At 42.5% G+C, this 12627-nt stretch overlaps 1 protein-coding gene and 1 long non-coding RNA gene across 8 annotated transcripts in view; one reads left to right on the top strand and one right to left on the bottom strand.

Moving 5' to 3' along the window:
* Positions 1–12627, bottom strand: part of GNB1L (G protein subunit beta 1 like) — a 57347-nt gene that overhangs the window by 43752 nt on the left and 968 nt on the right. For 5 of the 7 annotated variants that reach the window (XR_002101900.1, XM_019539046.1, XM_019539040.1 and 2 more), the window contains exon 2: positions 6314–6427. The gene's annotated coding sequence lies outside the window, so the exon portion shown is untranslated. Of the gene's footprint in view, positions 1–2385; positions 2586–6313; positions 6428–10507; positions 11242–12627 lie in introns of those variants that run through there. The other 2 variants (XM_019539042.1, XM_019539041.1) reach the window with 2 other exon arrangements.
* Positions 7870–12553, top strand: LOC109312770. Its single transcript, XR_002101901.1, has 3 exons — positions 7870–7881; positions 8404–8411; positions 11457–12553. It is a non-coding gene; the product is annotated as an uncharacterized LOC109312770 (long non-coding RNA).

Raw genomic sequence — 12627 nt, 5'->3', positions numbered from 1 at the left:
AAATGTCACTTGAATTATAATTAAGAAAAGACAGGTATTAGCTCATACTGATGTGTGTATAAATATTCCTGAAAAAAATTAAACTCTAGTTAGAAATCAGTATTACCACAATTATTCTTCTAAGAGCATTTTGAACTAATCATTAGAGGTCTGTAAAGGGAAATTTGATAGTACCAGTGTAAAGCAGCATATCCTTCTCACCTCCAAAAATACTTGTTATGTTGTTAGGAAAAAACTTATAATCAGAAGCATCTTGGCAAGGAAATGTGATTTCATTACTGAATACATTTATTCAGCCCTTCACTGTTCTTTGCTCTCAGTATTCTAGGACTGAATTGTAGGACAAACCAGTGAGACAAGTGTAAATGCTGAACATAATAACTTAAGTAAGCTAAGTAGGATTGTATCATCCACAGGCTGGAAAAATGGTATAGTCGTTTAAATATCAGACTCTGGAATACCTAGACTTCCTGGAACTACTAGTTAAAATCCCAGCAGAATTGACTCAGTTCTTTTTCTTTCCAAGTTAAACAGACTGCTTCCATCTAGTGTGCATGTATCTTTCGCAGGAGACTTTTACAGGTCCTATCTGTTCTGCATCAATGCTAAAGAACCCATGGCACTTTCAGAAGAGTAAGGGTTTGCTTTCGTGTCCTGCGCCAGAATCCCTCTACAGTTCAACGTGCCAGCTGTCCATCATTCAAGCCAGGGTTAACTGCACTTCAAGATCCTGCTCTACTTTCATGTAACTTTCGTTATCTGAAGACCTGAGAGTAGCAGTGGTATTTTTCACAATTGTCTCACATCCATAGTCAAGTATAAACATATAACTCAATGCTTTGGTAAAAGTAAAAAAAAGTAAATTATTATATGAAGTGGACTGTATAGTATAGGCTGAAGAAAAAAAACAAGAGGCACAAACCTGACAAAGGAAAGGGGGAAAAAAAAAATCACCCTGCTACGATTTTTTTAGTGGTACAGCATGCATGGGTCTTGCAGAAGAAGCAAATCACTAGGGTACAGGGCCATGCCTCCTGCTCTCTTCTTGTGCTCCCCACTCCCCACTTCCCAGATAGGATTACAGGATTGAGCCTATCATTTTTACTTACAGCAGTTCCCCAAGAGGGGACCACAACCCCAAATGGGGTCACAGCACTTAAGAAATGGGCTCAGGAACCCAACTGAGAAAGAAACAGGGCCAACATTTAAAAATTGCTGGTGAACCACCTTTGCACTAGCTCCAAAACTGTATTTACTCACCAATGTTGTTTGTGAGGACCCTTTAAGGAAACGTACTTTTGCACTTTCTTCAGCGGTAAAAACAAATTTCTTGGAAGGACCCTGTCAACCACACCTACACATGAGTAATTTTACTCCTGTGAGTAGTCCCATTGAACTCAAATGTTACTGCACCTTTGCAGAATAGGGCTCAGACCTGAAATATTAACATGGAAGCTATTTTTAGAGGCTTTCAGAACATATGAAATTTTAGAAAGAATATATTTTGTTTAAAACTGTATTACAATTTGACCTGCAAGGTCTTCAATATGTTGCTCTTGCAAAGTCTGCAAGTGCTGGGTTCAAGGAAGAATTCTGTGCCAAGTGTATTATAGCTGCTATTGCAATACATTCTTCAGGGATGAGGTCTGCCTTTGTTTATAGTTGCAGAATGTTCTTCTAAATTTTATTGATTGAAGTGAATTCTGACCCCCCCCGTGTATTTTTGCATCTGTAATGTGAAGTATATTTCAAAAATAGGCGTACAAGATGAGAGAGCGCTGTTCTCTGAATTAAAAAAAAAAAGTCAGTGTTGTGATAAAGCAGAGAAGTCAATCAGTTGTATGAAGCACACGGCCCACTCTAAACCTGTATAGAAATATGAATTTGGTCTACCCAGTATTAAATATGAATCGCACACTTTTAAATCTGGAAAACAAAGTTTTCTCATAAAACCCTATATATTTAGATTTCCTAAAAAGTTATTGCTTTAATTCCTGGTACTTTTATGGTTTGGCAAAATAACTCTTTAAGTAAATTGGGTACTTTGTAGATTTTAAGGGTATAGTTTATATTTAAAAGAAACCGCCGAGGTAACCTTTATAAAGCCTGACTGCATTTCATTGGCTAAACTTTACCTATTTTGCTAGTTCTGCTATATTTTTAAAACCCATGAGAGCTTTGTATGGGGTATGTCTGCTCAATATTATTACCAGCCTCAAATAAATACCACTAATGACCTACTAGAACCTCAGGTATTCTTCCCACACCCATTCAGCACTGAACAATTTTGAATCAGTTTACACAACACTTTTTTCTGGAATTAAGCTCCCGGACTCTCTAACAGCCCTGTTTTCAGGGAATCCTCGGGAATGTTCATAGTCTTACTTGTATCAGGGCCCTGGTTCTGACTGCTGCTGGCATTCACAATGCTCCATGAACTCAGTGGTTTCAAAGACATCGGTACATCTCAGAAGCAGACCCAATGGTACTTGCATGCGTCAGGGCCCCACTTCAGGGTTCCTGAATTCAGCAGCGACATTCTTGTTGATTCCCAAAGGTGTGTGCCCCCCAACTGTATGGAAGATCTAAGAGCAGGAAAATTATCAACAAGACCAGACATAAGGAAAAACACTGAATCATGCTCAAGTAATTACCAGAAAATACGATTCTCTCAAACATTTGCAAAAGGCTAGATTGAGCCTTCAGGCTCAATCTCAGGCGGGGGTGGCATGTAGCTGCACCACCCCAGGAGGAGCTCCAGGTAGAAATGATGACTCAAAGCAATTCTGTCCCTCCTCCTATCCTGTTCTACAGGACAGCAAGGCATCTCAGCCCAGTTAGGCTGCAACTGACTCCTCGCTATCCTCACAGGCTAAAACGTGGAAGGAAACAATATCGTATCTGCTTGCTTAGGAAGGTGATGGGGAAGCATTCCACATTAAGCCTATGTCATGCCTTCTTTCTCCCCCCTTCCCCCCATCATTTTACAGCCACAGGAATCTAAAATAGCCATATAAAGGCATGTTTATTACCTGACTGGGCCCTGGTGAGAGCAAGAAACAATCAAATCCAGGGGTGTTCAACAGAGACATGTCATTTGGCCTGCAGAGACCCTCAAGGGTCTGGAAATCTGGTGGCATTGTTAATTGCTGCTTCTCTGCTACCAAATTTCCAGACCTGCAAGGAGCCCCACAAGCCAGATAACATGGTCCTGTGCACCAGATCATATGAGCATGCAGCTGGATCCAGATCATACCAGAGTGCAGTCAAATCCAGGCGTGGGTTCAGGCCAGCACATGGCTGTATCTGGGCACACAGGGTTGGGCTGGTGTGCCAAATCACATCCTGTGGACCATCCCCACACACTGAACCCACGTGGAATCCAGTCTCCAGACTGACCTGTGCCATTCATCCAGCCTGCAGGACTGGGTTGGGTGTCTCTGATCTAGTCCAAGGCTAACACTGGCATGGAACAGAAAATGCCATTCAAAATACACACTTCAGGTAGGTGGAGCTTACATCAGACTTCAAGTTATGATGGTGAAGGTCTAAAACCAGAGATTTTCCCAAGAGTTTTAAGTACAGAAGACTTTAAAAAAATTAACTACATTTTGAAGGCATGCAGTCTCTCAACATGTATGAGGTATAAACCCCCAACCACTCAGCATCAATTTCAAATACACAGTGATGGAACAGCTACGGATGAGGAAACAGTACTGGAGAAGTTAAACGACTCTCTAGGGCCTCACAACCAGCTGTGTGAGAAATGGGATTAGAAACGGGGAATTCTAGTGCCCAGTCCCCTGGTCAGACCATAAGACCATCCGTGTCTTTAGCATGCACATTTGGGGGATGGGGGAAGGCAGTGTGATCTGGTGGTTGGAAAAGAGGACGTGACAGTCAGGACCATGAGCTGCTCTATGGATTACAGCTTGTCACTTGGGGAACTAGCAAGGCACGGAGGTATTAAAGCTCTTGAAGCAACGAACCACTGCAATTACTTTAAATGAAACTTCATCTCATAAGTGGGCTCTGCACAGGCACCAGGGTCGGCCTGCACACATTATATTGAGAAATGGGACTTAGTATATTAATGTTGAAATCACTTCAAAACCTTGCATTTCTTTACTAGACAAAGCAAACTTCTATTCCAAAATACCACCCACAGCTACACGCACCACTTCCTTTGGAAAAGGGTTTTAAAAAAGGGATGTCAGGGGAAAAAAGACAAGTGCTTTATCAACTAAAAGTAGTGTAACTGTGGTCCCCAGCCACAGAACAGGTTAGGGGATGGTGAAAACCCACAATGAGCAGAAGCTCCCTAACAGAAGGGCATCAAGTCAATGTGCCATCTTTGGTATCTACAATGCACCCTGCATTCTCCCACACCTCTGATAAATCTTTTACTCTTTCAAGCAACAATGCCAGCTAAGCAAATTTAGGGTTGGTCTGTGGACCTTCTGAGCATCCTGTAAACTATGTGTGTTTACTTAGCCACCTTGTTTCCAGGTACTGGAAATTGGCAAACAAAATCCAGGAAGTCAAACAGCATGTTTGCAACCTTGAATGATGGTGACCACTTTTTTGGTTAATGCCAATTACTACCAAAACAAAAATGAAGGTCTTGCATTAGCTCCACTTGTACGGAAGGAGTGGGGGGAAAACGATGTGTTCAACTGCAATCAAGGAAGCACAGATGCCAACAGGAATGACTGACTATAAAAAGCTTTTCTTACATAAACACAGAAGGAAGAAATCCACACCCTCAATTGTTGAAGTGGGGGGTGGCACATGCAATGAGAACAACAAGTGGGAAAGAAACAAGCACCAAATGTCTCACAGGCTCCCATCTACCCCCAGCTTTACTCTTCTAGTTCAATATAATGAAACTGTTATGGACAGGTGGGAGATTTTACTGTGTAAATGACTAAATTAAAGGACAACTGAAGTTCAAGGAGGCAGAACGAGCCAGGCTTAAAGAACTGCAAATTTCTCAGAGTAACGAGCTCAACTCCAGGTGGCAAGGCACATCGATGTGTGCCAGAGAGCAATGAGGCAGGGATCTGGCTACTCTGAAGTCTCACCTCCTCTACAGAAACAACTGTATAGGTCCTTTGCAAAAGTTCCATTCTGGGTAGCCTAAACACACCAGAGCCTAAGCTACTACATATATGTACCTTAGGCCTGTGTAAAGCGGCTCCTATTTGCTTTGGATTTGGCCAATCGCTGTCCCGAATCAATTCGGCAGCTGCCAAATCAGCCAAATATCTGAATCAGACAGACCCCATCGCCAGCCTGCTCTCCCAGACACGTCAACGCCCCAGCTCCCAGCTCTTTTGAAAAAAAAAAAAAGGGCCCACTCACCAGGTCCTGCCAAGTGGGGGGGACGATCCCACTGCCCCATGCTGTGTGGGGGGCTGTGCCATGAGCCCCCAAAAGCCCCGACGCCACTGCAGCAGCCAGTGAGTGCAGCAGGGCTTTTGCTTTTGTTTTGTTTTTTTTAAAGAACCAGGAGCTGGGGTGGGTGGGGCAGCCATGGGAGGGCTGGGAGAGCGGGTGGGAGTCGGGGGCTTACGGCAGAGCCCCCCCCACACAGCGTGGGGCAGTGGGGATTGTTTCTCCCCATCTCCCTCCGGGCAGTGGCTGGTGAATGGGGGCTTTATTATTATTTTTTTTAAGAGCCAAGAGCTGGGGCCAGGTGGGGCAACCATGGTGGGAGGAGGAGGGGGTGGCTGGGGGAGCAGGCAGGGGTTCCCCCCATGGTCCCCTTCCCCACCGCCTACTTACCAACATGGAGTCTGAGTCCATCTCCCTGCGGCAAGGATTGCTCGAGTCTCTGAAGCTCTCAGAAACGTTTCTGAATCGATTAGGAGAGCTTTGAATCCATTCAACCCTTTTTATTGGTTTCCTGATTCGATTCAGATTCAGCTGCCCAATCAGGCCAAATCTCCTCTGAATCAAATCAGCACCCAAAACTTTACACAGCCTTAATGTACATAGACAAATGCAGCCATCCATAGCAAGTCCCCATGCAAGATATTATACATCTTAGCAGAGATCACCGCAGGAGCAGTCTCAAGGAAAATTAACAATGCTTTTGCCAGTTTATGCCACGTTACCTGCACAGAGCATATTTGGATTGATAGTGTTTAACTTAGTTACAATCTTCCAGGTGCAGGAATGGAATTGATCAGCCATTATTCAGAGAACTACAGGGCAAAAAACCAGAATGTGCATATTCTGCCAAACCATGATAATTACAGAACCACTCCCTCCCCAGCCATGTACCACCAAAACAGACTGTAAAGCTGACCTTGACTTGTGCAGAAGTCACTTTTTCTAAGGCCTCTGTTGCAGCAAGTTACTTTATTCTTTCAAGTTTCTTATAGGGGTTTCCACTTCATTTGCTTTCTGCATCTTCAAATCCCTGATTGAGAAGAAACAGAGATGCTGTCCAGCAATGTTCAGAAAGAAAGGGAGGACACAAAGATGTGCCAACTTGTGTTTAAATTTGCAAACACAATAATTAAAAGCACATATAAGACTGAGCACTTGTAATAAATACAGCTGACAATTTGGAACTGAGCTACAGCATCCTACATCCCAGCTCACATTCAGGTAAAGAAGTCATCATGGCTACACACTGGACAATAGTGAGGACCAATTCTAACACCTGTACACCTGGTTGGCAAGTAAGGGCAAACACACCTGTGTCATCTGGCACTGCCTGATCACATGCAATATGTAACAGAACAATATAATTCTCTTATGTGTATATTTTATTTATTTTTAGAAAATAAAATATGGAATAGGCTCCAGGCAGAGGCAGCCTTGTGATGGATCTATCTCTTTCTAATTTTAATTTCAGATGCCTTATCTTTACCTTCAAAGCCCTATGCAGTCCTTGCCCACGCCTAAATCTCTTCTAGATGTCTCCTATTCTCCCACTTGGCCCTGCTCAGCCAGTTCAGCTCATTTATTGCTTACACTGGTTTTCTTTCCCCAAACGCAGCTCCATGCTTCTTTTTTTCCCCACAGTGCATTTAAAACTGATGAACCCTCACTGACCCCATATAGCATACAACTGCATTCATCTCCTACAAATCCTCCTTCACAACTTAGTTGTTTGGGGCAGTCTATTAGCATTGGCCTTCTCTTTGCTTTTACTTTGATACTATCGCCCCATTTTAGTAAGTTAAAAATATATATATGCAACCAGTATGCCTCAAGTGACAAAACACTTGTCCTTTGCCGATGTCTTTCTTCCTTTACCACTAATCCTTGCTGTTTTAATTTACAATTCCATTTTCTCTCCTCTACTCAGAGACAGTAGTACTTTATTCCACAAATAAGCTCAATATTTCAGGTAGCAGTACTGGGCCATGACATTTTAAATACTTTAAGATAGGAATGTGCCTTTTTATTATCTGTAAAGATTCATGCTCCTTTGTGAGCTGGAATAAAACATATAATATTCACAGTACTGATCTCTGTTTGTGTAATTCCTCAGTCCCCAGCTCTCCAATCACCACTTTTCTATCATTCAAACTCTATTTACAATAACGAAAGCCTGTTTTTGAAGTAGAGGTAGAAATCTGTGACCAACTGAACCAGCTGTATGTGCTATATACAATATCTTTTCTACATCACACCTATTGTATGGAACTTACAAAAGTGATAGCTTTGTCAGCCACCAGCTAATCAAATGAGAAATTATTAGGCTTAGAGAAATAATGAAAGCAAAATCCAGCTGTGCATCTGTTGGACAAAAATCCCAGAATCTCCCATGTTAGCTCATGTGCATTTCAATTTCTGGGAAGAAAATAATGGGAGTGGCTCCACCCTGTCTCATGTGAGCTATAAAACAGATTTATTACCTGGGTTATATTCCGTGTTTTCTCCTGAGGAAAAGTAAAGAAAGTGGTGGAACAAGTTCATTTTTTTCCTGCAACCAGGATTTTCTTTATTATAAACAAAAAGTGAGTTTTGGACCCCATTCGTATCATATGGCCTTTTTATTTAATACTCTGGTCACACTTCCTACCTTCCTAAATCTTGTTGCACAGTCTTTTCTTTTCAGTGGGGAATCAACAGCTGTTCCAGACGTCTGAGCCTGCAAAGTCTTCCCTAGAATTCCTATCTGCTATATTTTTAAATTGAAATCCTTCCCTCTCACCACAGTATCCAACATCATTGGCTCCCACTGGGACCTGGTAAAGTAACTCAAAAACTGCAAAATACTGGTGTGCATATCTCCTTGGTTAACTGAAGCTTAGCTTTATCTCTCTTTGTTCAGGTGCTCAAAAAAAGGAAAAGAGCAGCTAAGCAAGAAAGAGTAAGAAGAGAATATCTGGAAAGCTTGGGCTTTATACACCGGGGTCACGGGATTGGGATAAACCTCAGCAGGGGAGGTTTTCCTGTGTATCTTATTCTCTGACTGTAAAAACTCCCCTCTGACCCTCAAAAATAAATCATGAGAAAGAGTTTGATGACTAAGACTTTTTTCCCCCACTTCCAAACTTCTCTTCCAACTTACACTGTGGCATTATAATTTTATTTAGGGCTTATTGGCTGTCCGATCCACACACTGAATTTTATGCTGGGCGATTCATTTACAAAACAGATTATCCCCAACAGGTTATTCCCAACATACTGCAATAAAAAGTCTGAAATATGTTTTAAGTACATTTCTCAACCACACTGCAGCCTGGACTTTTGCAAAACTTTGGCACAGTTTGGGAACACAATTAATAAAAAGTATAGAGAGGGTCTGTTAAGTGGGTCAGTGCCCTCATGCAGTAGGATTTGCAATGTAAATAGGACCAAAATATCCACATTTTACAGCTTCAATGGTCTATCGAGCAACTACTGTGGAATAGGTCATATTTCCTCCAAATGGTATACCTACTACTTTGACAGATTTCAAAACTCTAATTACATGAAAGAATCACAAAATGCTTTAGTGCAAATCACATATAAATTACTACACAGCTAAAATAGTAAATTCTGAGTAAAGCTACAATAAGTATAATGTAATACAATGCATCAGAATACAGCTTCTCAACTAGAGCTGTGAATAACACACCGTTTATCCAGAGGAAAAACTAACTGTGCAGTACACTACTAAAGCTCAGGAGTCCACTTCTTGTCACGCACTCATGTACCAAATCTAAGCTCAAAAAGAAGGTTTTCTCAAGCCTCAGCTGGGACAAAAACTAAGCATTTTTTCATGGATTTATTTCATTCTTATTGCTTTGTGCTCATGTTTACAGCTCCACAGAGACCAATAATTTTGAAAGAGCTCAGTGGTTACAGTAGTTTTTGAGTCATTGCTAATTTGAAACCCTTTGTTTGTATAACCAAATACATTTGAATGGGTCAAACTTAAACCTTAAAAAAGAAGAAAAACAAAACAAAACAAATAACACACCTACATGCATTTTTTGGACCAGAGTGTCATTTAACTTATGCTATATCTTATTCCTTAAATATACTGTATACATTACAAATGCACGTATACAAATCTGGGAATGTTTTACAGCAAAACAACTCAAAGGAAGCTATTCTAAAGGGAAAACATCAAACTTTTGATTTATCATAATTAAATATTTCTCTAAGGCCCCAACTATGGCGGACAGTGATTGACAGAGCTACTGTTTCACTAGAGCTATACAACTAAGAGTTATTGCAGAATAGTATTTATTTACAGAATATTTATTTACAGACTAGTATTTATTTCCGTAATAATAATTACAGAATTATTACAGAACAGTAACTATTCTAGTCAATTTTCCATGAAAGTACATCTAATACCGTGCTTCTTAACTATTCCAATGAAACAGTATGTTGTTAGAGCCAGGTTTATGCAGAATTAGTACTCTAAATAAAATATGCAAACGCAGCATATGATACAGATGTGCTGACATAATTACAGCCTACAAACTGCTGGAAGTTTAAAAGCATGTGAGGAATACTAGTTAAGGGTTGGGTTCCAAAAGGTAGTCTACCATATCTTTAAATGCAGCTATAAACATGCAAAGCACCAAACACTTGCTCAATACATTTGCTTCCCAAGGATATTAAGATTCCAAGCTGCTAATTTTTACAAGATTTTCACTCTTGTTAGCAGTGCAGAGACAACACATATGTAGGCTTAGAAGCTGGTATACATCAATAGAATTAATCCTGATTGCAGAATCCTTCTGATTGCAGAATCTTTATGAGGACATACAAGCAAGAAAGAATCCAGCTAGACTTTATAATCCTGGGATAATTGTATGACACCAAGAGAAACACTTGTAAACTGGGCAAAGTCGATTAAGCATAATTAAGAGACAATAAATAAAGGACCCAAAACCCTACTTTCAACAGCTGCAACTGCACAACTGCAATTAAAAAATTTACAAAAATGCCCTCTGTCATTCCAAATAACTCAGGCCCGCATACTTAATTTGCTCTGAGTGGACAAAAAGAAGGTGGACTTATGCACAGAGCAGAAGTGACTAACCAAAAAGCTTTCAGTTGTAGTCTCTCTCCAAATGCCTGATGGAAAAAGTCACCAAGACTGGGATGGAGCCAAGGGAGTTAATGATGGGCAAGTCAGGAAAAGGCAGCACTAAAAAACACAACTCTCACACAGCAGGCTGCTCCACAAGAAGCATGTCAAAGATGAAATGTTATCTGAAGATGCAAGACAACACAGGGCGGCATCCCACTGACTCTGCGTGCTTGCTGGTCTCAGGCTATGAGGCAGAGAGAGGCAGTTAGCCGTGTTAGTCCGCAACCAGTCAGAAGGCAGGTCGGGTTGCACCTTTCTAGACTAACTAAATAAGATATAGAGAGAGAGCACAAGCTTTCATGGGCTAATGTTCGCTTCATCAACTGCTGTGAAAGGACATGAACAGGCAGAGTCACTAGTCAGTAGAGCTGCAGAGTTTGGATGTTCGTTTGTTTTACACTTCAAGTTTCTTGCACACAAGGCGATCATGTGGGTGCACCCACTCTCTCTCCATTTCCCTCTGTCCATCAGTCTTCTTCTCCCTCCCTCTCTTCCTCTTTCTTTCTTTTTCTCTCTTGGGTGGCTCATGTCCACTACACTTGCATCCTTGCCACTCGCCCCGACACAACATGGCGGCTACAATCAGTGGCACCAGTGCTCACACCAGCTTGCCCTGAGTGGTGCACGCTTTATAAGCTACCCATTACTAAATCGACTGGCAACTTCCAGTGGTGGTTACTGCATAGGATACTGGCCACCGGCACTCTCATCCATCACATGGACCTGGCTGCATCAGCAGCCTGTCTCTTTTGCCTGGGGAGATAGAAGAGGATTTATTCCACACCTTCTGCAGGTTCCCCCAGCTGTTGCGGCTCTTTGCTGCCCTCAGCACCTTGTTTGAGGCACTAGACATGGACCTCTTGGAGGCTACCTATTTCTTTCCCATACCGGGTAGCAGAGGGGGTGTCTTCTGCCTGGCCAACTTTCTGCTTGGTCAGGTCGAGGTGGCCATCCTCAAGAGCTGCAGGAACCAGCTCACTGTGGCTGTTTCTGATGACGCCCTGTGACTTTTTCAGTTCTTGGTCTGGGCGCTCCTGACACTGGAATTTGAACATGTGGTCAGTCCTCCAGCAGACAGGACCCACATGCCAAGCATGCAGGGCCATCCAAGGGGTGCTCTGCAGCATTGAGGGCAGCCACTTAGTTCTCACACTGTGATACTGCTCAACCCTTCCCAGGGTACGACAGGGGTCTGAGCAGGCTGATGTTGTACTAGCTGCTTTTGTTTTTAGACTGTGAGGGCAGGCCCTGTGGTCCACAGCCCCAGGCTCTGTCTATCGTACCTGGGGCCCTGCATGGGCTGTCTTTTGTCTTTTGTTGTGGGATTGCTACTCCCTTTTGCCCCTTAATAAACGTTTATAGAAAGTCAAACAAGTCTTTTTTTCTTTCTTTTTTCTTTCTTATGATTTCTTTCTCCTCCTTCTTTCTCTCCGAGACCACCTATTTGTTTTCTCGCCCATACTGGGCAGCAGAGGTGGGTGTCATTTGCTTGGGCGACTTTTTGCTTGGTCGGGCTAAAATGGCCATCCTCAAGAGCCACAGGAACAGCCTCGCTGAAGCTGGCTCTGATGACACCCTGAGACTCTTTCAGTTCTTGGTCTGGGCGCACCCGACACTGGACTTTGAACATGTGGTCCTCAGTAGACAGGACCTGCCTTCCTGGCACGCTGGGCCATTCAGGGGGTGCTCTGCAGCATCGAGGGCATCCGTTTACTCCTCGCGCTGTGATACTGCTTGCCCTTTCCTGGGGTACCACCAGGGGTCTGAGCAGACTGTTGTTGGACTAGCTACTTTTGGTTTTTTTAGACTGTACGGGCAGAGCTTGCAAGCCACAGCCCCAGGCTCTGTCTGTTACACCTGCGTCCCCGCATGGGCAGTGTTTTATTATATTGTTGGGTTGTTACCCCCTTTTCCCCTTAATAAACCTTAATAAAAAGTCAAAAGTCTCTTTTTCTTTCTCTTTCTCTCCTCTTACACTTTCTTTCCCTTTCTCTTTTGTTCCCATTTCTTTCATTCCCTCCTTTCTCTCTTTCGTTCCCTCCTTACTCTTTTTCTCCTCTTTCGTTCCC

The sequence above is a fragment of the Crocodylus porosus genome, unplaced genomic scaffold (assembly GCF_001723895.1).
Source record: "Crocodylus porosus isolate Cpor-Errol unplaced genomic scaffold, CroPor_comp1, whole genome shotgun sequence".
NCBI classification, from domain to species: domain Eukaryota; kingdom Metazoa; phylum Chordata; order Crocodylia; family Crocodylidae; genus Crocodylus; species Crocodylus porosus.
The sequence above is the reverse complement of the archived record's forward strand: the minus strand, read 5'-3'. Positions and strand labels throughout refer to the sequence as shown.